The sequence below is a fragment of the Hylobates moloch genome, unplaced genomic scaffold (genome assembly GCF_009828535.3).
Source record: "Hylobates moloch isolate HMO894 unplaced genomic scaffold, HMol_V3 SCAFFOLD_17, whole genome shotgun sequence".
Classification (NCBI taxonomy): domain Eukaryota; kingdom Metazoa; phylum Chordata; class Mammalia; order Primates; family Hylobatidae; genus Hylobates; species Hylobates moloch.
The window spans coordinates 49,712,003-49,738,897 of NW_026652292.1; the positions used below are offsets into that span (position 1 = coordinate 49,712,003).

At 40.4% G+C, this 26,895-nt stretch overlaps 1 protein-coding gene and 1 long non-coding RNA gene across 8 annotated transcripts in view; both read right to left on the bottom strand.

The window, feature by feature from the left end:
* LOC131381746 (uncharacterized) overlaps positions 1 to 15,239 on the bottom strand; it is a 59,482-nt gene extending 44,243 nt beyond the window's left edge. Inside the window, exon 1 of the long non-coding RNA XR_009210650.1 lies at positions 14,799 to 15,239. This is a non-coding gene — a long non-coding RNA (uncharacterized LOC131381746). The remainder of the gene's footprint in view (positions 1 to 14,798) is intronic.
* Positions 1 to 26,895, bottom strand: part of LIMCH1 (LIM and calponin homology domains 1) — a 344,933-nt gene that overhangs the window by 304,451 nt on the left and 13,587 nt on the right. The gene's annotated exons all lie outside the window — the stretch shown is intronic.

The window sequence follows — 26,895 nt, forward strand, 5'->3', positions numbered from 1 at the left end:
AATTCTTCAAGCATTACTTATGACACAGTCCAATTTAAAATAGATACCGTCCCCGACATTCATAATGAACAAAAAACTGTAAAAAAATTAACAGAGAAAATTATGCATTTTTTGCTTTTTGGGAAGTTAAAATACAAAGGTAAAAATTTTTCCAAGGTACCCCATGACACAGTTTAGGAACTCTCTCTGGACTTCCATTTTTTTCTCTATAATCTGACCTCTAAGACCTTTTAAATTTTAAGATTCTATGCCCCTATTGCTACTGTTTTTTTAAAAAATGCAAAATGATTTCAGTTGTATATTTTATTTTATTTCCTCAAGTATTCAGATACAGTATAGGATAGCCATTAGGGGCATAGTCTTGGTCCAAACCTTGGTTTTATTACTTACCAGCTGAGACTTTAGGAAATGTAATCTCTCTAAGCTTCAGTTTCCTCCTCAAAAAAAGACAAAAAAAAAAAAAAATGGAAATGAAAAGAGTATCCACCTCGGCCGGGCACGGTGGCTCACGCCTATAATCCCAGCACTTTGGGAGGCTGAGGTGGGCAAATCACGAGGTCAGGAGATCAAGACCATCCTGGCCAACATGGTGAAACCCCATCTCTACTAAAAATACAAAAAAAAAAAAAAATTAGCCAGGCGTGGTGGCACACACCTGTAGTCCCAGCTACTCGGGAGGCTGAAGCAGGAGAATCGCTTGAACCCGGGAGGCAGAGGTTGCAGTACGCCAAGATCCCGCTACTGCACTCCAGCCTGGCGAAAGAGCAAGACTCCATCTCAAAAAAAAAAAAAAAAAAAAGAGTATCCACTTCATAGGATTGTTACAAGTAAAGTTAGCTGAGTGACATATATAAAGTCCTGTTCTCCATCAGTTTCAACACATACACGTTAAGCAGTCATCAATCATTAGCCAATATTTTTATTACATTATATTACCTCTTCTCTTGAAATGTCCATGTAGAATCTAAAATATTTGACCAGTTACATGTGTGAGATCTTCATAATTGGAAAGTCTTACTTCTCTTAACCCACAACTGTCTTCACTTATTTTAACTGAATGGATCGCCCAACTTCTTCCATCTCCTTACTTCCCAGATTCCCTCAGGCAAACCACAATATTTCTTCACCTTCTGAGTTCCCTCCCTTTTCTCTGCCCCCTTCATCCTCTCTATTCTTATGGGTTTTTTTCCTTATTTGTCCCACTGAGCAATCTTAATATAAGAAACAAGCAAATAAACAATGAAGTCTGTATTGTAGAAAACAGCATGCTTTTCAGAATAAACAACAGGCTGATTTGCGCTAAGCCTCATGTGAAAATCTACCTCCTTACTTTATAATAACATCCCATGCCTCTGCTTTCCCCTTTAAGCAGGCAAGGCAACAAAAAGCACATTTTAATTTACCTCTGCAAAGCTTAAATTAACACCTCACATGGTGGCATAGCAATGGGCACCCTGTAAATGTTAATTAGCTGAAATCTTTTCATAGAATTCTCCTTTTATGTTTCCGGACACCACAACACAAAGAGTTCCTAGATTTTGCCAAAATTAAAAAGGAACTGTCTTCCTGTTAGGCATTTGGGGTTGTTTGCTGCTTGTTGTATTTAGGGATGTGGGAGGGAGCAAGCAAGATGGGTATTTTTAAGTTTTTGTCAGTATCCCACCTCAAAGAGACACTTGGGATGGGAGACTTGGGAAGAGAATATTTATTTCACACTCTTTGTCCACCTTTCCCTACAAGATGCTGAAAGAGAACAGTGTGTGCTTTGGAATTGATTATCAGAGGCCTGTCAGGTAGCTCACTCCAGGCTCAGCAATCAGAGAAATATGCACAAACCTACCTTGTGCAGAACCTAGGAACCTCTCAGATTTCAGTTCAGATGCAAAAAAGACACTCACTGTTCGCATTTTCCCAGGGTCTTGGCCAACCTTTTAATTTTACTGCTCACTCCCCATTTGAACAGCAAAGATCTACTCCTAGCCTTTATAAGAACTAAAAGAGATATGTGAGGAAAAAAATAGGAAATACGTTGCTTTAAAATAAATAAAATGGTAACATTCTTCACCCACAAAACTCAGTTGGATGATGGAAAAGTACAGAAATTGATGAGCCCACAGTCTGGCCACCTTAAAACCCTCAAATATTGAAGTCTCAATTTGCTAGGATTACCTGTGCTTAAGAAAACTCTTAATAAATGAATGGGATAAAGGGATGAATTCCAAGTTCTTCAACATTTCTTTTTTTTTTAATTTAAAGTATCTGGGCTCATGCAAAAATAGCAGTGATGAATCTGGTACATGGACATGGGTTTGTATTATACAATTTACCTTTCGTTTCTACTATTGTTAGTTCAGACGTTGCTAACTTAAAGAGCGGGGAACAATCATTAAAATAAATTAATATGGTCTAAAAGGTCTTTTCAGCTCTTTATTTTTTTTACATAATATAAAAATTGTAATTCACCAGAAAGACATAACCATTATAAACTCTATGCATCTAAGAAAATAATCTAGAGAAATATAAATATATAAATGTCAATACATATGTCAGACTGATAAGACTGTAAGGAGAAATTGACAAAGTCACCATCATAACGGGAGGTTTCAGTACAGCATATTCAATTACAAATATGCCAACAAAAATTAGTACAGCTACAGAATATTTGAACAATACAGTCTAATAACTTTGGGTTTTTTCCCTGTATCTGCACTTCTTTTATTTTTCCTTTTCAGCTCTTTAAACACACAAAATTTTCATACTGCTTTTATGAAACAAAACTCCAGACGTTAACAAGGGCAACTTAATGTCACTACATTCCCACTCTAATCTTCTAAATCATTTCAGTAAGTTTGGAATCCATAGGGCTATTCACTGAAAAACACTACATGTAAATCCATATAACGTATTCTGAAAAAAAATCTTCAGGAAGGGAATTAATACATCTTTACCAGTCAGGATGCTTTCAGCTGTAAACAAAACAAATAAACCTGTCTCAAACAACGAGGATATATATCTCATGCCATAAAAAGCCCAAAGTGAGCAGGACCCAGAATTGCATAATTCTGTAGCTCAGAACATACTAATTTCATTCTCAGGCAGGTAGCAAAGTAACTGCAGCAATTCCAAGCATCACAACCAGACACAGCAATGACCAAAGGAAGAAAGGCAACCTTCTCTCTGTGTCTTTCTTAGAAGCAAGGAAATCCTTCATAGAAGCTCCCTCAGCATTAGCCATGACCAAACCAATGGCCCAATTCTTAACTAATAAATAACCAGCAAGGAGCATAGGAACGCCATGAGTGGCTTAGGAGGAGGGACTTGACATAAGAGAGTCAACTGAAATGACCATAGTGGGGTGGACTGGGTGTCAGGGAATCAACCACAATAACCATTATACTCCAAATATACCTGTCTTCTCAGAGCTTGCTGACTTTTTTTTTTTTTTTTTTTTTTTTGAGGCAGAGTCTTGCTCTGTCACCCAGGCTGAAGTGAAGTGGCACCATCTTGGCTCATCGCAACCTCTGCCTCCCAGGTTCAAGTGATTCCTGCCTCACCCTCCCAAGTAGCTGGGATTACAGGTGCCTGACACCACACCCAGAGCTAATTTTTGTATTTTTAGTAAGGACAGGGTTTCACCACGTTGGCCAGGCTGGTCCCGAACTCCTGACCTCAAGTGATCTGCCCACTTCGGCCTCCCAAAGTGCTGGGATTACAGGCATGAGCCACTGCACCTGGCCTTCAGAGCTTACTTTCTAAAAAATGCCCAGACACAGATAAATATCAGTCAGGTGCAAAAAAAAAAAACGCACAATACAATCATGAAACAATCTATCAACCTTCTATCCCCACAGAGGGTTTAAGTGCATTTTGTTGGGCTGGGAAGGGCTCTGAGCTCAGCATATTTAAATAGGTCAGTAGCAAATGCTGCTTTCCCCAGCAAATGACACATATAAAGAAGAGCAGTTTAGTAGAAATAGACATGCAGATTTCAATCTTTTGCATTTAATACATTGTTATTTGGGTTATATTTGTTTATTTTTGAAACCTTAACAAAGTTTACATGTTGAAACAACTGGAAATGGTATAGGAAAATGAAGGAGGCTGGGCAGAAGAAATACCAACAATCGTATTAGGATGCAACTCACACAGGAAAAAAATCCTAAATCCTTCTCTTGGCTATGAGATCCTACAGATCCGGCCCCACAGACACTCTGACTTCTGTTACTGCTCCTCCTCACTCCCGGCCCCACCCTGGCTCCCCTTGTTGTTCCCATTACCGGGGGTTTCTTCTCCCAGATGTTCTTATGGATTTCACCCTCATTCCTTTCAGGTCTCTGCCCCACTGTCACCTTCTCAGTAACACTGTCCCTGATCACCTTAAAACACAGCACATTCCCTTCCCCAAATAATCCGTATCTCCACTGCCCTACTTTATTTTTCTCCATGACACTTATCACTGTCTGACATACATTCTTACCTCTTTTTTGTCTTTACCCTCTAGAACCTAAGTTCCCAGAAGGTAGGAGCTAGCTCCCCAGGAGCTAGAAAAGTTCCTGACATATAGTAGATGCTCATTAAGTATTTGCTGAATGAATGAATGGGGGGGTGACATGGAGCCATAATAGAAAAAAAATACACTCAAGACTTTTATAAAAGTATGCCCAGACCTAAGAGCAGGAAAATTGAGACCCAGCTACCGAGAAGTATTTAATAGAGTAGTATATTTTCCTTTCTCTCATGAGGCCAAAAGCAAACAATTATACTACCATTAAAAATATTCGGCCGGGCACGGTGGCTCAGGCCTGTAATCACAGCACTTTGGGAGGCCAAGGCGGGCGGATCACTTGAGGTCGGGAGTTCGAGACCAGCTTGGTCAACATGGTGAAACCCCACCTCTACTAAAAATACAAAAAGTAGCCAGGTGTGGTGGGTGGGAGGGGTGGGCACCTGTAGTCCCAGCTACTTGGGAGGGTGAGACAGGAGAACCACTTGAACCCTGGAGGTGGAGGTTACAGTGAGCCGAGATCGTGCCACTGCCCTTGAGCCTGGGCGACAAGAGCGAAACTCCATCTCAAAAAAAAAAAAAAAAAAAATTAACTTCTACTAGTCTAGTTGATGAAGAAAATCTATTGCAAAAGTATAAAATAGTCTACCAAATTATAGTTCTCCAAGGTAAGCTTCAAGGAGTCAAATCAAATTATTTTGCTTAAATTAACATTTGAAGAACCATACAACATAGACAAGCCTGTTCTCTTTCCCCTCCTTTTTCTTTTTAAGAGAAACTGGGCACTCCAATACTATCTTTAAATTCATCTGCAGTTCAGTTTCTCAGATATCAAGAAGTATGTCTTGTCCTTTTGGCCAAAGAAAAAAGTGAAGCTGTTAACTTAGCTTTAATGACTCAGTCCACGCAGATTTTAATGGGAACTCATGCTAGGTCCTTAGTTTCTTTTTGGCTATGGACACAAGCAGTGTTCTTGTTCTGAGCACCATTTGTAAATGCCACTTCCTGCTGCAAGTCCTCCAAGCACTCAGATTCTTCCACCACGAAAGATGCTCTATGAATCATCTACCCTTCCCTACATATTCCCCAACTACAGAATGAAGAGAGCTATTTAGGTGTTTCCCAAAACATGTGATTTCCAGGGGAACATTAAGTTGACTCATAATAAGGAATCTTGAATTAAAGGTCAGAGAAGTACCTACAATCCCAGATCAAGAAGAGCAGTAATTTCCTTTGCATTTTCACTTCTACACTCCTTCCCACTACCAATCTCAGGAAATCCAAAGGTTTTAAATACCAAGACCCAGAATACAGCTGCACAGCTTTTACAGCTTGCAGAGAAGTATGGTAGAGATTTTCAGATTAGCCTTAGTCAACAATAGGTCTTTATTCTGTAACTCCTATATGAAATTTAAGAATTTAACAGGTTCCAAGCAAATGAATATTTCATTCTCATTTCAGAGTATAATAAAAAGTTCTTTTCATTGGAAGCGTTTAAGTGTAACCCAAGAATCTAACTTCTGATTCTATCAGAATACCACAACCAGGGTCCTATTGAAAGTGTTCGTTCCTTAACGTACCACAGCAACCACCTCAACAATCTTCCCTGAAAGGTATGGTAGGACTCAATCAAAACTGTCAATAATACATAAAACAGAACCAATTTTGGCCTAGCACACTACAGAAATGGAAGGAAAATTCTTTATGTAGTTACTTTAAAACTACATAAAGTAAGTTTACATAGACAAAGAACTCAATCCCAAAAATAAAAAGTTGCCCCCAGATGATATAAAGTTTCTACTTAAACCCAGATACTTCAGACACAAGGATATTTTATGTTATTCCCAAACCGTTGTTATTTTTCCTAATGACACAGTAAAATGAGTTCCTGAGATAATTCAATTGAAAGGGTTCCATTTTATACGTCTCCTAAAGATGGAGAAGTCTGAGCCAGATGATAAAGATACATTTTGAATAAAAGAAAATTTTATTTCTTTTTATTCAAGTATCTTCAGGTCTTTCTAATTTTACAGTTTATATTTATATATACAATTCTAGATGATTAAGAGAGGGATACATTTTTATAGGTTAAAGAGGTCAAGATGAAAGTGTTTTTCCTTCTGTTATATGGCTTTAAAGCCATGGTATTTGTTATAAGATATTAAAGCTCCAAGTGAAACTATAATGCTCTATTCTGCAGGAGAAACTCTCATTTTCTTTTATTTCCAGCAGGCTTTCAGCCATATAGTCTCCATCGAGGGACTAACTAGCTATACATGAGTAACTGGAACACACATCTATATAACTGGCCCAGTGTTTGAAAGGTACATTTAAAGAGATTGCCTTTTAGGACCCATAATAAAGGAATTCTTTATCAAAGGACATTCTAAAGCCAAGTGCAACAATCCCATGCTCTACTAATGCACACTTTATTGCCGTGACAGTGACATTCATGAAGGGCAGAGTAGAACCATCATAATTTACCACCAGCAGCAGCAGCCACATTGTCTACCAAAGGGAAAAAAGACACAGCACACTCCTCCTGGCCACTTCCTCCCAAGCAGGTAGGAGAGTATGCATTCAGCGAGGAAAGCCAGAGACAACAGGCAGCCAACAAGGAGTAAGTCAACCTTTCCTACCAACACTCAATGTCTTCATCATGAATGGGCTCTGTAGTCATATCACAAAGTCGGCACATAAAGTAAACATCTTTTCTTTGCCTTTAACAAATTCAACATAAATTACATGTGCTCGACCAAAAAATAGAAGATATATAACATTTTCTTTTTTCTTTTTTGAGACAGAGTCTTGCTCTGTCACCCCGGCTGGAGTGCAGTGGCACGATCTTGGCTCACTGCAACCTCCGCCTCCCAGATTCAAGTGATTCCTGCCTCAGCCTCCCAAGTAGCTGGGACTATAGGCATGCACCACCATGCCAGGCTAATTTTTGTATTTTTTTGTAGAGACAGGGTTTCACCATGTTGCCCAGGCTGGTCTCGAATTCCTGACCTCAAGTGATCCACCTGCCTCGGCCTCCCACAGTGCTGGGATGACAGGGGTGAGCCACTGCGCCTGGCCTATAACATTTTCAATAGCGTGGAGAGTTTAGCCTTCCATTTCACTGGATAAGCATATGACCCTAGAGGAGATGGAAGAAGATTGCCCCTTCAATCAGGTGGAGTTCCCACATGCCTCTCATAATGTAAGTAACTCACCAAGCTGAGTGTAATTCAAAGATACACATTTTTCCTACAACATGACTCCAAATGAAAACTAGCTACTCTATCTGTGGTTCAAGTAAGCAAACAGCATCCCTTGCTGTTCTTCAGTTATACCAGGCAAGTGCTGTCTCAGGACCTTTGCACACGCTATTTCCTCTATCTGGGATGCTTTTCTCCAAAATATCTGTTGTGTTTGTCTGATGTGGCTCTTTTTCTCACTTCCGTCATGTCTTTACATTAAAGTCATCTTCTTAGGGAAGACATCTTTAGACCTCTAAACTTTTATCAACCCTCCAATACTTACTTTCTTTCCTGCTTTATTTTTTCCATAGAACTTAATACTATTTTACATAGAATACATTTTGCTTATTTCTTTTATTACATCCCTACTAGAATGTAAGTTCTAGGAGCGCAGAGATTTTTTTAACTGTTTTCTCACTGCTCTATTACCAGCACCAGAAAAATCCATGTTAAATACCTATTAAGAAAACAGTAAACTGCCCTAATGCTGGAAGATCTTCTTTCAAGGTGGCACATGGTTCTCATTCACAACATAGGGCATTTTCAAGAGAATTTCAGGAGTAGTTTAAAAAAATTATTTTGGAATAATTTTAGATTTAAGAAAAATTGCAAAGAGAGTTCTCATATGTTCCTTATCCAGCTTCCTCTAATATTAACATTTATCTATCCATAGTGCATTTTATCAAAACTAAGAAACTGACATTGGTACAACACTATTAACTACACAGTTTACTTGGATTTCACCAGTTTTTCCACTAATGTCCATATTGTATTTAGTTATCATGACCCCTTAGTCTCCATCAATCTGTGATGGCTTCTCAGTCTTTGCTTGCTTTTTACGACCTTGACACTTTTGAAGGGTGCTTGGTTGGATATTTTGTAGAATGTCCCTCAATTTGGGCTTGTCTGATGCTATGTCATGACTAATCTGGGGCATAGATTTGGGAGAAGAATACCACAGAGATGAAGTGCTCTTCAGAGGGCACATGAAGCACCATGACTTGTTGGGAAGGTTAATCTTGAATACTTGATAAGGTGGTGTCTGCCAGATTTCTCCACTGTAAAGTTATTATTTTTCCCTTCCCCTAGTCTGTCTGTTAGAAGTGAGTCACTATATCAGCCCACATTCAGTAATTTTAACTACACACAGTGTTTGTTCTATGTGCTGACATTAGAACCTAATTTCTGCAAAAATCCACCTCTACTTTAACTCAGTCACCAAGAAAATAGAAGGTATATAAAATCCAGGTGGCACGTTTTGAAACTGCCAACAATTGGATCAGTAACCGGCTATATAATGTGACCCCAGTCAACATGGGCTTCACACAAATGAAGAAACTAGAGCACTTAAGGATTAAAATATAGTGGAAACACTATGGCAGGACAGGTCAGCTAGTGAGTTGAATCCAAGAATAATCACCTACTCTATATCCTTGGCAGTGATCCAAACAATTTCTTGATTTGTTGCAACTGAGTAGTGGCCTTTATTCTATTAAATGTGTTTAATCAATAGCATTTATTTAACAGTATTGCAGACAGAAAAAAAAAGTGTGTGGTGAAGACTGTTAATTGTTCCCGAGTTCCTCCCACATAAGAGAATCCCTAATTCGTACTTTAGGCACGTGGCTGCCTAGAATAAGGACCATATCCAAGCCACTCTTAGAGCTAGGTGTGGCCATTTGATTATATTCCAGACAATAAAATGTAAGCATAAGTTCTAAACTTGGCACACAGGGCTAGCCACTGTTCCCCATGAGCTTGGAGTCCACTGAGAAGGAAGGAAGCCCACACTTACAGGTAATATTTGCCCTAATTTTCAGATAAGGAAACCAAAGTTTAGAGATGTTAAGTAACCTACTGAGTACCTAACTATTCAAGTGGAAAAGCCAAAAGGAAAAGCCAGGTCTGATGGAAACTTTAGGAATATCCAATAAAATAGAGGGTACAATGTTAGATTCTAATTTCAGATAAAATGATATGTTTACAATACAAATTTTGTTATTCTTTTGAAATTCAAATCTAAATGGGCATCATGTATTTTTCTTTGCTAAATCTGGCAACCCTAATTGCCAAAGCCTAGGTGCCTTGATACCATCTAATAATGCATCCCTTGGTAACATTGCACACCATGCATGGCAGACCTCATGCACTACATTTACTCTGGAACTATTTGATGACTTGAGTTGAACTAAGCAGAACACATAAACACAGAAGAAACAAACAGTAACTCATCAACAAGATAAAGAAAACTGTACTCCCCGGAATTCCAGGGAGGCAGAGAGACTACCCAGCATGAGGAGCGCTCTCGCTCTCTCTCTCTCTCTCTCTCTCTGACAGAGATGCAGGTAGAGCAGAAGATTGGACCACACAGGGTCACCCAAGCTTCGGAAAGTAATGGAGTGAGAGGCACAGGACAGCTAGATGGCAGAAGCGTCACGGGAAGGGACACCTAGAATTTGGGAGAGCAGGAATGTTATTTGCTCTGTAGCTAATACTTTTTTGTCTCTCCAGTTTAAAAAAAAAAAAAATGGTGCTGCTGATGCTTCTGCAGTGAGTCAATTCCTTAAGGTGAATGCAGAGAAGCACCAAGTCTAGCTTTAAGTAGGAGAAGAAAGGCTTTCAAGGTAAACCATGGGGAGCCAGGGGATTTGACATCTATTTAGCTCACACCAGAAGGGAAGGTGAAATAAGCACCTATCGACTATGTCTGTCTTGGTATTTTTCAGAATAGTTCAGGATCTGGAGCAATGGCTCACAAAAAGCGGTGGTTTCCAACCTGACTAGCTGATAATCTAGGAAGATCATTGAAAACAGGAATCCTAAGGCTGAGGTCAGGCCCAGGACTCTTTTTTTATTTAATTTTATATCCCAAAAGATTCTGATAAGCAGGCAGGTTGGGAACTTCTGTTGATGTCCTTTTGTTTGTTTATTTGGTTGGTTGGTTGGTTGTCAAATGATCTTCACTGAAATATTTTCCTCTGTACTTAACAAGCTGTGCATTCCACCATGTCACTGTTGATGTCATCTACGATGTCATGAGGGTGGTATACATCAACAACTGCAGCCCACAGACGGGGCAGTCCTGAGGATCTCTCTAATGATTCCAGAGAGTTCTCTGGCTAAAGATCGGTGCCACATTTGTCAGGCAATGTTGACAATCTCATCAAAAGTGATATTTCTACTGAATTTATTTTTCTATTTCTACCTGTTGATGGTTTCTTGAGTGCTTTGATGACAAGGGCAGAGGTATAAGGTACCACCTCAAATTGGGCCTGATCAGTTTCACTGTAATCCTCAGACATTTCCAACCACTGGTTGCCTTGGCAATGTCCTCACCAACTTTGATGGGGAAAGACTCAGGGGGCTGATCTTAGAGGCCAGAGGTAGATGTAGCTCTGATTTTGCCACTGGTTCACCTCAGATATACAACCTTGATCTCACTGGGGTCAAACTTAGGTGGTATGGGAGAGGCAGCTGGTGTCAGAGGAACCAGGATATGAGATGACCAAAGAAAGTTGCACTTTGGCCACCTCCCAGCCAAAAAACACAAAAGTACTATAGATATCTTACTAATTTCCTTTTCAATGTTTTAATAATCAAATACCATTCATTATGTTTAAAAAAACAGCTCCATGGGCTGGGTGCAGTGGCTCACGCCTATAATCCCAGCACTTTGGGAGGCCAAGGCGGGTGGATCACCTGAGGTCTGGAGTTCGAGACCAGCCTGGTCAATCATGGCAAAACCCCATCTCTATTAAAAATACAAAAATTAGCTGGGCGTGGTGGCAGGTGCCTGTAATCCCAGCTACTCAGGAAGCTGAGGCAGAAGAATCACTTGAACCCGGGAGGCGGAGGTTGCACTGAGCCAAGATCATGCCACTGCACTCCAGCCTGGGTGACGAGTGAAACTCGGTCTCAAAAAAAAAAAAAAGCGTAATGGATGCATAACCTGCATACTGCAAAATTCACCCATTATAAAAGTCCTATTCTATAAGTTTTAGTCAATTTACAGAATTGTGCAACCATCGCTACAAATAAGTTTTAGAATATTTCCATCATCCCCAATAGATTCCTCCCACCCATGAGCAGTTAATGGTTACACCCATCTGTAGCCCAGGCAACTGTTTTCTGTCTCTATAGATCTGCCTTTTCTGGACATCACATATAAATGGAATAACACAATGTACAGTCTTTCACATCTGGTTTCTTTCACTTAGCATAATGTTTTTGAGGTTTGGTAGTTCATTCCTTTTAATTGTCAAATAGTAGAGTATTCCACTGTATGGATATACCACCTTTATTCTTTCACCAGTTCATAGACATTTGGGCTGCTTCCACTTTGGGGCTATTATGAATAATGCTTCTAGGAACATTCATGAGCAAGTTATTGTAGGTACATATGTTTTCAATTCTCTACGGTAACTACCTAAAAGTAGAACTGCTGGGTGTGTGGTAAGTTAACTTTTCTTTTGAGACAGAGTCTTGCTGTTTCGCCCAGGCTGGAGTGCTGTAGCATGATCTCAGCTCACTGCAACCTCCGCCTCTTGGGTTCAAGCGACTCTCCGGCCTCAGCCTCCCAAGTAGCTGGGATTACAGGCATGCACCACCACACCCAGCTAATTTTTGTATTTTAAAATTTTTGTATTTTAATAGAGTAACTTTTGTATTTTAGTAGAGGCAGGGTTTCGCCACGTTGCCCAGGCTGGTATCGAACTCCTGAGCTCAGGTGATCCACCCGCCTCAGCCTCCCAAAGTGCTAGGATTACAGGCATCGAGCCACCGGACCCGGCTAAGTCAAATTTTTAAGAATCTTCACATCAAGTTTTGACTGGCAAAACTTGTGAAATAGTTGCCAAATGTAGACTTCCAAGGTAATAACCTGCCCTTCCTTGGTGCATCACTGAACATGAGTATATCTCTTTCACTAAACTGGTGCGGATTTGTCATCAAATGCTGAATGAAACCATGCCTTCATCAGAAAACAGTCTTCCCAGAGGTGCGTATGCACAGAGAAGCTGCTACCTTGGCTCTGTTAAAATAAATAACCCTTTAGGTTGAGGGAGGCTCATTGTCCTGCCCGGCTGGCAAGTGTTCAGTCCTGTTGTTTAAGCACATGTTCATAAAAATTGGAAATAATCTACACGTTGATAAAGAATAATGATTCAATACTTTTTTTGGTCTATCCTTTGCTTGCTTTATGAATTGCTCAATTATATAGGAGACGTATATTCATTGTAAAATAAGTGTATTTATAATGTACTTTAAAATAGAAAGCATATGAGCTCCATTTATATCAACGTGTATATACGCAGAAAATGTTCATGTAAGTAGATTTCTGTGCAAAAGGATTATGAATGAATGTACATACATTCTATAAAGAATGAACAATGCATGTTCTCATGTATGTTATCTGTACATTCTCATACATCTCATTCTAATGTATGTTATCTGTACATTCTCATTTTCTGTATTTTCATCATTTCTAATAAGACAAATGAAAATAAATATTGTTTAACTTTAAAAAATACAGTATGCAGCCGGGCGCGGTGGCTCACGCTTGTAATCCCAGCACTTTGGGAGGCCGAGGCGGGTGGATCACAAGGTCAGGAGATTGAGACCATGGTGAAACCCCGTCTCTACTAAAAATACAAAAAAATTAGCCGGGCATGGTGGTGGGCACCTGTAGTCCCAGCTACTCGGAGAGGCTGAGGCAGGAGAATGGCGTGAACCCGGGAGGCGGAGCTTGCAGTGAGCCAAGATTGCTCCAGCCTGGGCGACAGAGTGAGACTCTGTCTCAAAAAAAAAAAAAAAAAAAAAATACAGTATGCATGAGTATTTATTTATTGTCATAGATAACAACTTTGTCTCAGAAGTCACAAACTGTTTTATTCTTTTTGTGCCTTCTGATAGTCAGCTCTTCATCTTCATAACTTGGGAAAAAGAAGAGCCCAGATAACCCAACAGTTTCCTAACAACCAAAAGCTGCAGTGTTTTACCATAGCATATAGCTGTAACAGCTACTTTGGCTAAAAACAATTAAAATAAAGAAAATAGCATGCAATTCCTTTTCCTACCATATAACAGCAGAAATCTCACCCCTGGATGTCATGCACATCAGAAACCTCACTCTTGAACTGATAAGTTACCTAGGCTGTCCCTTAGATACATCTTTGCTGAATATCCATATTTTCCCTAAATGCTACAGACCAGAATGTTCCATGTGTCAGTGATCTCTCAGTATCCCACATGACGCCAGGTGATTGAAAATTTGGTTTCAATATATCCCCTCCCCATTTATATCCATCCCATTTTAACTTATTACAAAGTAATTACCAAAGAACAACAACAAAAAGTAATTGTTTGCCTGTCCATTTCATAAACATATCCAATATAGGAAAGTCACAGCCAAAAAAAGCATCACTTGTAGATTCTTCAATAATTAGAGCTAATAATTGGTGCTTACTATGTTTCAGGCATTTCTTTTAATTTTTTGTATATATTAACTCATGTATTCCTGAAAACAACCCTATAAGATAGGTGTTATAACCATAACCATTTCATAGATAAGAAAACTGACGTTCGGAGAGGTTAAGTAACTTTCCCAAGCCACTTCCAGCCTTGTCAGTCAGGATCTATGCCTGAGCACTTCATCCCTTCTCTAAGGAATACTGATGTTCCTGTAGGTCCTCTGGTGCTTCCCCAAGAAGGGTAACACAAGCCCTGGAATAGCAACCATTTACTGGTCAGACACTGAGTTCTAGACGACCAGTTTGGTGCTACAACTGGATGCCATGTTGACAACTGATCTGCCCACCAGTCTCTCTACAAAAATGGTGCATGGCTTGATTCTACTTTTTACTATTGATCAATTGTATCAATTCATTGACTATGTATTATTTCTTTTTTGACACTCTGCCAGAATCATTCTAATCAAACTCACCCTAGTAGCACTCTTTCAGTGTTGAAGTGTCAAAAGTGATGTGATGACATCTTAAGAACCTTCCCCCACCAACCCCTGAAGCTCTCCATTCATCCTTAGCCTTGACACTTACGGTTGGCTCCAAAAAGTTTCATTACAAAGAAAAATTCAACAGGCTCTTTGGCAGATGTGTTTTAGTAGTGTCAATATATACGCCACCTTTTTATAGCTCTTCCTTATGAGAAAAAAGAAATGGGGTTCTAAATAACACAGAGTCACCCAGGGCATCAAATCCATTCTTTTATGAGCTCACTTCCTGGAAGCCAGACACACAATCTGCATTGCTCTTTTTTATACCTCATTACTCAGATTTAGAATTTTCCTTTCAGAAAAACAAAATAAGGGCATTCTACTGAGTTGCCATGGTGATTTTTTTGCTTTCCTTTCTGGAACATTTTTAACATGCAGAATAAAATATATCATAACTCTCTGACAAAATTGAACACCCATAGGATAAGTTTGATATCCCTCCAAAAATCACCATGCACAAAATTACATTTTTAATAAACCCATTGTCACAGACATTTAAGGAAACCCATGATGATGATATCTGTATCACTCAAAATATTAGAAAAAAATCTAAATTATCAACTTAATACATATAAAATGCTCAGATAACAAATACTCTCAATCCAAAATGGCTTTAAAAAGAGGAGGCTCACTTGCTCACATTAATTTCTAAGTAAAGAAGTTAAAACTGAAACACAGTGGAATAGAAACAGATGTTCAATCCATAGATGCAGATAAGAATTCCTCACTTGCCTGCTTATCACTAACAGATGAAGGAAGTGCATTCATTAAGGAAACAAAAGCTGGCCCAAGTGGCACAGCGCCAGGTCACAATATCCACTGGTTCAGAGTACAACTGAATGTTCCCAACTTCAAGATGACAAAGAGAAGTTAAATACACTGAAAAATTAAATATACAATTTTTAAATGCCATAACAGAGGTAGAACTACTCCAACTTCCTCAAGCAAAGAGGATGTGTTCCCCTTCCTATCAGCTCTACTTCACTTACATTCCAAAATGATGCTGTTCAGACTTTTTTCTTAAATTCCTAGATTTCCTCTTTTCTTCAAGTTCTATCATATTGTCAAGCATACAAAGTTGAGGGGAAACCCTATTTCTGATCAACACCAAGTAATACTTGGTAGTATTTGGAGTGGACTTTGAAGACAACGCTGTACTTACAGAATAATCAGAAAAAGAGCATCAAACTTAATATATCTACAACCGCACTTAGCATCTTCTCCCTTGCATTATCTAAAACACAAAACCAAGCTCAGCCCTTTCTTCTGGCTTTGCTTCAAATCTCAGCAAATGCCACTGCCATGTGCCCAATCAGTCAGGCTAAAAATGTTGCATCAACTTAATCCTTACTCTGCCAATACCCACACTTTCACTTATTCAAAGTTTATTGACTGCTGAGGATTCTGTGATGACCAAGAAAGTACGATTTAGGCCAGGCATGGTGGCTCATGCCTGTAATCCCAGCATTTTGGGAGGCCAAGGTGGGCGGATCACCAGGGCAGGAGATCAAGACCATCCTGGCTAACACAGTGAAACCCCGTCTCTACTAAAAAAAAAAAAAAAAAAATTAGCCCAGCGTGGTGGCAGGCACCTGTAGTCCCAGCTACTAGGGAGGCTGAGGCAGGAGAATGGCGTCAACCCAGGAGGGAGAGCTTGCAGTGAGCCGAGATCGCGCCACCGCACTCCAGCCTGGGTGACAGAGCAAGACTCCGTCTCAAAAAAAAAAAAAAAAAGAAAGCAGGATGTAATGTGAAGGACCCCTCACTGTCTAACCCCTCTCACCTCCCACTCACTGCTCAGCCCCCAGCAGTCTGGCTTCTGCCCCACCATTCCACTGAAATGGCTCCAGCCTAGATCTCTAACAAGCTTTTTAGCCATATTCAGCAGTCACTTTTCAGTTCATTATTTGCCTTCCTGGCGGCATTTGACAATTGTGTTCCTCCCTTCCTTCTTGAAAATTCCTCTTGCCTTAGCTTCTGATACTATTAGTTGTCTTCAACATTTAACAACTAGGAGTTCTCCCACTTAATTGTCCACGTTTCTCACCTCCCTATCTCAGTTTCCCTGCAGGTTCCTCTTTCTATTCATCCCTCAAATGTCATTCTTCACAGTTCTCTTTTTACTTTTCACCTCCTCCCTGGTCAATTTCATTCATTTTCATGGGCTCCAGTGTCAGATGGATGGTGCTACAGTTCCCCAGGCTAGATACACCTCCTGAACTCCAGACTCTTGTAGTTAATAATCTAATGGACAATGCTATTTGGAGGTTCCATGAGCATCTCAAACTCACCTAAAACCTAAAAACCTTACTCATTAAAACTGCTCCTCCTCTAACATTTCCTAGATCAGCGACGAGCACAACCTTCCTCTCTGTTGTTGTTCCAGAAACTGGGAGCCTTTCTTGAACTGTGCCCTTCCAGGCCCCTTCATTCAATCAACCTTAAGTGCTATGGGTTCTAACTCCTAAATGTCTCTTAATCTATACATGCTTTCTCCAGTCCCACTTGAACTACTCTGGGTTGAGCTTCCATAATCACCACCTGGATTACTCTTTGTCTCTCTGGTGTCCCTGCCTCCAGTCTTACTCCTCTACTCTAGTTCTTGCTCTCCACTGTAGCCCTACAGCTCTCAACCCTGGTCACACACCAGAATCACCTATGGAGCCTTAAATATATACATGCACATACATATAGACATATATAGACAGATATATAGATATAGATATATATCTGAGCCACACACTCTGGTCATAGTAATTAAACAAGCTTGGAGTGGGGCCCAGGTCCCTCTACTATTAAAAGCGCCATACAATGGTTCTGTTGTGCAGCCAAGATTGAAAATCAATCAGAGATTTTTCCCAACACAGCTCTGATCATAGTTTACAAGACCCTTTACAATGATGTTGAATTTTCTTCTTTTCCTCAGATGTGCAGTTTTCTCTTAATCCAGAGCCACAAAGCCCACAGATCCCTGGCTTTAACTCCTCCCACACCACGTCCTACCCCTTCATCACTTAGCTCCTCATGAGGTCTTCACTGGCACCCACATATTCCAGGCTGTCTGTCCTATATGTTCCTAAACCGTTCTTTACTTCCCCCATTACAGCATGTACAGTAATTGCCTGTTTATCTGTGTGTCTCCCCACTAGACCACATGCTTCAAGAAATCAGCAATTATGTATCTCTCTAACTCACCACTGTGTCCCAAGCACCTACCACCAGGCCAAACATAGAAAGGGTACTTACTAAGTGAATTAGCAGCTAATAATATGGAAGAGACAGACTTACAACTGATTATTAGTTCAAATATAAGATGGACAATTCAATGACAAAAAGATTAGCATGGCTGGGCACAGTGGCTCACGTCTGTAATCCCAACACTTTGGGAGGCTGAAGCAGGTGAATCACCTGAGCCCAGGAACTCAAGACCAGCCTGGCCAATGTGGCAAGACCCCACCTCTTAAAAAATACCAAAAGATAGCCAGGTGCGCTGGCATGCACCTGTAGCCCCAACTACTTGGGTGGCTGAAGTGGGAGGATTGCTTGGCCTAGGAGGTCGAGGCTGCAGTGAGCCGAGATTGTGCCACTGCACTCCAGCCTGGGTGATAGTAGCGAGACTCTGTATCAAAAAAACAATGGTGACGGCCATACAAGCTCTGCCTTCACAAGACATGGAAGACTACCAAAAAGACTTCCCTGAGTGTTGAGCTGAGTATTGATGGTTGAGTAGAGCAACACTCGAGAAGAGGGAGCCTTTGAGACAGGGGAAACCAAATGTGCAAAGGTAGCAATGTACAGGTTACCAACTTGTATCCATTTTACACCAAACGTGCCTGGAAGCCCTCCCCTCCTTTCCACACCTATGATCACTCTCCTAATTCCCTAATTCAGGCCTTATGTATGCATCAACTGAACTACTGCAGAGCCTTCCCTCCTGCTTCCAATTCCCCCTCCCTACTGCTGCCTACAGTACAGACTGATAGCCCTGTTTCCTTGGCTATAAATACATAACTAAAACCTCTGACAGCACCCCTCCCCCACCCATGAATAACCATATCCCCAGTTCATACCAAGGCACCTAAAGTCTCCACGGATACAGCCTACCCTAGCTTTCTAGCCTCGTCTGTACTTCACACTAACCCAACTCTACCTACAAATATACTTGTCAAGTTCCCACCCAACTGGACTACTTCCAATTGTCCAGTTCCATCTCCCACTTCCATGTTTCCATGTTTTTGATCACTGCATTAGCTACCTATTCCGCAACAATGCTATGAGACATATATCCACACACTTCAGTGGTAAACAACACTAGGCATTTACTGCTCATGTATTTGCAGTCAGAAACTAGGTAGCACTGCTGATCTTAGCTGGACACACTCATAAGTCTGGAGCATAAGTTCTCAACCAGAGGCTGTTTTGCCCCTTGGGGGCATTTGGCAATGTCTGGAGACATTTTCGGTTGTCACACCTTTGGCAGTGGGGGTACTACTGGGATCCGGTGAATACAGGCCAGGGATGATGCTAACCATCCTAAAATGAACAGCTCCCCAAAACACAATGATCCAACCCCTAACGTCAAAGTGCTTCTGCTGAGAAACTTCACTGTAGGTGCTGGCTGGCTATTAGCCGATCTAGGATAGCCTTGTCTGGGGCAAGTGGGGCAACTTGGCTTTGTCCAGGTCTCTCATCCTCCAGCAGGCTCTCTGGGGCATCTTGTCACAGCGATGACAGAGGAGCAAGAACAAGCAGAATTACCCAAGGTGTCTTACAGCATAAGCTTGGAACAGGCACCTCATCACTTCTGCTGCATTCTACTGGCCAAAGCAAGTCAGAGGGCCTGCCCAAATCCAAGGAGTCAAGAAACAGACTCCACCTCCTCAGGGAGAAGAACAGCAGTCACTTGGCAAGGGGTATGTATACAGGACAGGACGGAAAACTGGTATAGCCAACCACACCAATTCAGCTCCCTCTGTGAGGGAAACATGAATTTGGAATTATAAAAGTGGTTCCCTTCTGTCTGCTCCCTCTTGTTTACATTCCTCTTTGGGTGTTTAAAATATTGCACTTGGTATTACCGATACTTGGAGCTGACAGACAGCCGGTATTCACCATGGTGGGCACTACTGTCACTGGGTCTGCTCTGATTGGTTGGTGCTGTGCTGTACAGTCATTTAAATTTCATTACCTTGGCCTCCACTTTTGTGCACCTGTTTGTCTCCTCTATGGGACAGAGAATCACTCACTTGGTGCTAGAATCTATATTAAGATATTAGTTTAAGAATAAGGTTAAGTTCTTCCTTGGGCATTCAGTGCCTAACATTCAGTGGCTTGGACATTAAATGCACCTACCTGGCAGACAGTAAGTGTTCAAGATCTGTTTATTGAATAAATGAATAAATGAGGACATTCATACAAAGGAGAATAACTGATTGTGATATGACTTTACACTCAAGGATGCCTATGATTCAGTGCAGAAAATAAGAAGATTCTCCTAAAGAAGCTGTGGTCAAATTTGCTCAGGTATCTAGAATATTCTACTACTCTTTATAGTATGCCATAAAATACTGATTATTTTATTCCATCATGTGAACTAGGAATGATGTTGTTGGCAGACAAAATATAACTGCATTCCCTGGATGCACATCTCTTCACACACCCCCACATAAATAATCAATTATTCGAACAAGTTTTAAATCTTAGATCTGCCAATATCGCCCAGTGCAACTTACTCACTTACTTTGTCATCTGCTGTGTTCTCCACCCTGGCTGCACATTGCAATCACTTGGGGGAAAATGTCTATAAAATAACAATGCTCAGGCCCTGATCCAGATCATTTTAAATCAAAAGTTCCCAAATAATTCTAATGTGTAGCCAGAGTTGAGAACTGCTGAGCCAGAGCTCTCCACTAGCAGGGAGGCAGTAAGTATTATTACATGCTTATTTAAAAAAAAAAAAGAAAGAAAGAAAAGAAAATATCAAATCAAATCTCAGGCTGGGCTCAGTGGCTCATGCCTGTAATCCCAGCACTTTGGGAGGCCAAGGCAGGATTGCTTGAAGCCAGGAGGAGATCAAGGCCAGCCTAGGCAACAAAGTGAGATACCATCTCTACAAGAAAGAAGAAAAGAAAAGAAAAGAAGATATCAAATCTCTGTAAGACTTTGTTTGAATAAAACGTTCCAGAACTAATCAAAAGTTTCAGTAACATGAGTTTCAATATAAAGAGTGCATATTACCAGTGATTACCCGTATCAGGTGGGATTTCAGAGTGGAAGCATTTTTATTCCTATATTGTTTGGTGGTGGTGGTAGTGGTGGTGTTTAAAATACTAGACCTGGCTGGGCATGGTGGCTCACACCTGTAATCTTAGCACTTTGGGAGACCAAAATGGGTGGATCACCTGAGGTTGAGGTCAGTGAGTTTGAGACCAGCCTGGCCAACACGGCAAAACCCCATCTCTACTAAAAATACAAAATTAGCCAGGTGTGGTAGTGCACACCTGTAATCCCAGCTACTCAGGAGGCTGGGGCAGGAGAATTGCCTGAACCCAGGAGAAGGAGGTTGCAATGAGCCGAGATCACGTCACTGCACTCCAGCCTGGGCAACAGAGCGAGACTCTGTCTCAAAAAAATAAAAATAAAAATAAATAAATAAAATACTAGACCTATTTTGGAAAACATATCTAGATAGAATATCTTACCCTCACCATTTATCTAAATAGACTGGACTAGACAAATGACTTAGTATCAGAATATCTAATATTGAATCCCTTATATACAAAACATGATAAATGACCAGTTACAGTTAAAATTACATATCGACCATGTAGCCACTTATGATGGCTTTAAAATATGTCCACAAATTCTTTGATACTCCTCCTTTCAAAAGGTGGAGTCTAATTCCTCTCCTCTTGGGTGTGGGCTGTACTTAGTGACTAACTTCTTGGGAAGTTATGGTGGCTGATACAGTGGCAGATAAGTTGGCAGATATGGTGACATGTGAAGTCTGAAGCCAGGTCCTACCATGCCTTCCTTTTTGCTCTCCTGAATCATTCACTTTAGGGGAAGTCAGCTGCCATGTTATAAGGACACACAAGCAGCCCTACAGGGAGGCCTAGATGACAGAAACTAATACCTCCTGCCAACAGCCAACAAAGTACTGAGGCCTCCTGCATACAGGCACATGAGGGAGCCATCTTAGAAGCAGATCTTCCAGCCACAGTCAAGCCTTCAGATGACACATGCCCAGCAAACATCTTGCTTGCAACCTCAAGAAAAACCCGAGCCAGAACCATCTAACTAATCATTCCCAAATTTCTGATTCATAGAAACTATAAAATAATAAATATTTTTTGGTTTAAGCTACTGTGTTTTGGGCTAATCTATTATGCACCAATAACTAAATCACCATCAAAAAACTTTTAACAGTTTTCTCGACAAGTATCTAAAGTGTCCCTTCTACTATTTACACCTACTCTCAACTCCCTCTCTGAATGTCTCAGAACTTGTTTTATCTATCATTCCTTCTCATTGTTATATAATAAATGGCTCCCTCTCTATCCCTTTGTCAAGGCCTTCTAATATGTCCAAGTCTCTCCCATCCTTAAATACAGAACAAAACAAATCCTACTACGATCTTTTGCTCCTCCTTTCCCTGGATTTCTCTGTTTCTCTCGCCTCACACATTCATTCAGTCACTAAATCTCATCATTCTTACGCCTTTAACATCTCTCACATTCATTCCCACTGATGTTGCCATCATCACCTCTTACCTCTATTATTGCAACAACCCTATGGCCTCCCTGCTTCCATGCTGGCCATCATAATTATCCCCTACACTACCACCAACGTCATCTTGCCAAAATATAATCACATCCCTTTCTTACTTTTAAGTCATACCCCATTGCTTACAGATAAAATCTAAACTCCATTAAAAAATACTAACAGCAGCCAAAACTTATTGAGCACTTGACTTTATATCAAGCACTGAGTATATTAATTTATTTAATTCTAATCACAATTCATAAGGTAGGTGCTAAAAATACCCTCACGATTTCACAGATTAAGAGGTAAAGCACAGAGAGGCCAAATAACTTCCCCGCAGTCACGGCATTAGTAAATGGCAGAGCCAAGTGTGCGATTCAGGCTGACTCTGAGCCCAGCCCATTTAGTTCCAGCACCAAACCCTCAGGCATGGCACACAAGGCCTTTGCTGATGTGACCCAGTGTGTCTTCTTCCAGCAGCACTCTCCACCTGCTATGTCCCAGCTCTGCTGCTTCCCAAGTGCACTCTGCTACCACACACCTCCACGCCTCTGCTCATGCTGCCTTCAAGGTTTAGCCATTGCTGTCACCTCTCCTCACCCTTACTGCCCCATCCAACTAACAATGCTTGCTAATTTTTCAAGACTCAACCCACGTGCTATGACTTAAGTGTGTACCCCAGAATTTATGTGTTGAAAACTTGGTCCCCAGTGCAGCAGTGTTGAAAAATAGAACCTGTGGGAGGTGATTTGGTCATGAGCATTCTGCCCTCATGATTGGATTAATTCATTCATGAATTAATGGATTAATGGGTTACCAAGGGAGTGGGTTAGTTATCACAAGAGTGGGTCTCTTACCAAAACCAGTTTGGCCATCTCTAGTGAGCCCTTCTTGCCATGTGATGCCCTGCACCACCTTGGGATTCTGCAGAGTCTCCACTAGCAAGAATGCCCCTCACTATATGCAGCCCCTTGACCTTGGACTTCCCAGTCTCCAGAATTGTAAGAAATAAATTTATTTTCTTTGTACATTACCCAGCCTGTGGTATTTAGTTATAGCAACAGAAAACAAACCAAGACACCAAGGAACCCAATGCCCATCTCTCAAGCATTCCAATACCCAGGGAGAATGTTCACATCTTCCTTTGCAGCACCAAAGAACCCTGAACAGATTTTGTGGTAGATGAGAGTATTACTGGAAAAATATCCACTCCCCTCCCCTCCTACTGTGAGCAGAATGCCTTTCCCTGCCCCACTGACTTTGGACTTGGCCACATCATTTGCTTTTGCAGTGGAATGTGAGTAGATGTGATGCAAGTGGAGACTTTAAAACTATTTGTTGCATGGTTTTGGCTGGGTTCTGGTGCACCTGTCATTCATTTGCCACAAACAGAGCATCTCCCAGGTAGCCTGTGGTCCAAGAAGAAAGGAGACACATGAAACAGACTTGAATGTAACCCACAACCTTGAGCCAAGTGCAGCCAGCCCACAGCTTGAAGCAAAGCTGCTCAAGCTGACCCTTCGACCCATGAGCAAGAAAAATAAAATATACCATTGCCATCCGCCACTGGATTTGGGGGTGGTTTGTTATGCTGCATTATTGTACATACATCTGGAAGTCTTAATTTCATGTGCTTGTTTACATATCTTGGGAGCTCAAATCATGCTTAAAACATTAAGAGCTCTTAGCAGATTTTTTGTTAAGATATAACTCAGATACCATCAAATCCACCCTTTTATAATTAAAAAAAATTTAGTTTTTCACTAAGTACTACATATGGGCAACCATCACCACTATCCAATTCCAGAACATTTCCATCACCCCAAAAGGAAACCCATAGCTATTAGCAGTCTCTTAATAGATTTTATAAATAAATAACTTAATGAATGAAAACATAAGAAATTTCTCAGAAGAACTCTAGCTCCAAATTAGTGTCATGTTGTAAACATTGCAGAAAATTCTTTTTCCCAGAAATGTGTCTTACTAGGGTATTCCTACTACTAGGGTATATTAAGGACATTTTATCTTTAAAAGAAGTTATATCCATATTTCCCATATATTTTAAGTATAAATATTTAATATTGTTTTCAATTGCTATTGCAAGGCAAAGGCCATTTGGAGATTTAATTATTGGTTTACAGATCACAGAGAGATGATTACATTAAAAGCCACAAAGCATTCAGGAGGGAAAAAATTTCATATAGTTTATCAAAGCTATCCATAACTGAGGAAAACATTACATAAAATCTGCTTTTGCATTAAAAAAAATCCCTTGGTAAAACGCCAAAAATAAAACCTCAAAATTTCTAATAGTAAGGACCAAAGCTTCAAAAATTAGCAAATCTACACTTAAAAGACACAAATGTCAAAATGCCAAACAGTGGCAGAGATTGAACAACTATTCTGGGTAGATAACTTGACACCATACCTAAACACTCTTACTCATTTTTCTTAGATAACATAGAAAACTATATAGAAACTATAATGGCAAGTACATTTCGTTCTATTAACAAAAAAGACAGAAATGTCTTCATTCAGAAATTAACTCCATAAAAGAGACAGCTTTGGGGAAAACTTTATTGAAGACTTGAATGTTGAATAGGATAAATAAGAAACTAATGTCAAGGGCAAAATGTTCTAATCTCAAAAAACATATTTTCTACATACTCACTTCATTTTGCTGTTCTGTATGAAACTATTTTGCCAAATCCAAGAAACCTAGAAAACTGTCATTGGAATCATCACTATCTCCTCAAAAAAGAAAAAAGGAAAAATCTGCCCAAGAATTAGCAAAGTAACCTGTGAGCTTTCAAGCATCCTGACTCCACCTAAGCTGTCCAACCAGTTTTTATTTTTACTCCTCTTTCCCGTACTCGCCCTGGGTAGGACCCAGCTGCGCTGTGCCAATCTGGGTCACTCAGCACAGAGGATCAGTGGGCGACAGCCGCTGTATCCACTTTTAGAAAGGCCCCACATGCCTGGGGACTGCTCAGGCACAGAGCTGCACACCCCCTGGACCCGGAGTGTCCAGTGAACAGCAACTGCATGGTTTTGCTATTTCTAGGCTTCAGGCTCCAAAAAATATGTATCTTTACCTGAGAAATATGAAATTAAATGGGAAAAAACAAATCAGATACTGGTATTGGATACTTTAATTTCTAACATTTTTTTAAAGCTACAATAATTCAGTGTAAAGGTTCATATATATTGGAAAGAAAGGAGAGTTGAAGTACCCAGGATGAACATTTTTATTTTTTTAATCAACAGTTCAAAAATCAATCCAGTTCGTTCAATCACATTTTTACACCTAATAGAACCCATTAGGTATGGGTTGGGCACTTGACATTCAGTGATACCTCTAAAAATAGCACTGTTCTAGTCTTATAAAAATAGGAGTAAAACAATCTATTAATGCCTCTTTTTAACTACTCCCAGCTAATAATCTTAAACTCACCTCCAAGAAGTAGTCACTGTTCTGAATAGTTCATTTTAATTATTTCCTTCCTTCCCTTATCATCTGTTTGTGTTCTTGTATATTACCATATTTTTAATAAAATGTTAGTAACAATTGGTGGTAGCCTCTTTGGCATCCACTTTACCCATTCTTCTACTAAAAGTATTCAGATTTTCCTCTAGGGAATTCACTGCTTCTCTGTTGGGTAGCAACCAGCATCTTTGATAGGGATGGACCAGGGTGAAGTCTGATTGGCTTAGGCTAATCAACTCATCTATTCCCCTGGTGATCATGAATGAGGAATGTGTCCTCTTTCTCTGCCCAGAGGGTGTAAAGAGAACTTGAGGACTGGAGTCGCTCTTTCCCAGGCAGCCCTTAGTAGAAAAGCCTGGACCTTCTGAAGTGGAGTAGGGCAGGTGTGGAGGCCCTGTGTAAAGCCAGAGCATAAAGCCACACAATGCACAGCATGGTGGAAAGACAAAGAGAATCCAGATCCTTACTGATATCATTGAGCTGCTGAGTCAGCCTTTGTCTGAAGTAGGGATCTACCTCCAGACCGTCAACGAGCAATTAACTGTCTATTTTTTAGAGCCAGTTTTGGTTGGATTTCTGTTACCTGCAATCATAAGAATGCTAACTAAAACAAAAAAAATTGAATGAAAAAATTATTAAACACACACACAGAGTTTAAAATAAAATAAGAAATACATTTTTAAATATATCATACTACTTACAACTCTTGATAGAAGTTAAAAATGAGTGGCCTATCATGTCAGAGCAATACCAGGGTTCATCAGGCTGCTTGGGAACCAGAGTCCCCATGCATTAGAATGTGGGGTTTGGGAGATGCCTGGAGCCCTCTTTGTATACAATCACTCTCCTTCCCAGGTGGCAAAACTGTCAAGGTGAGAGGACTTATTTT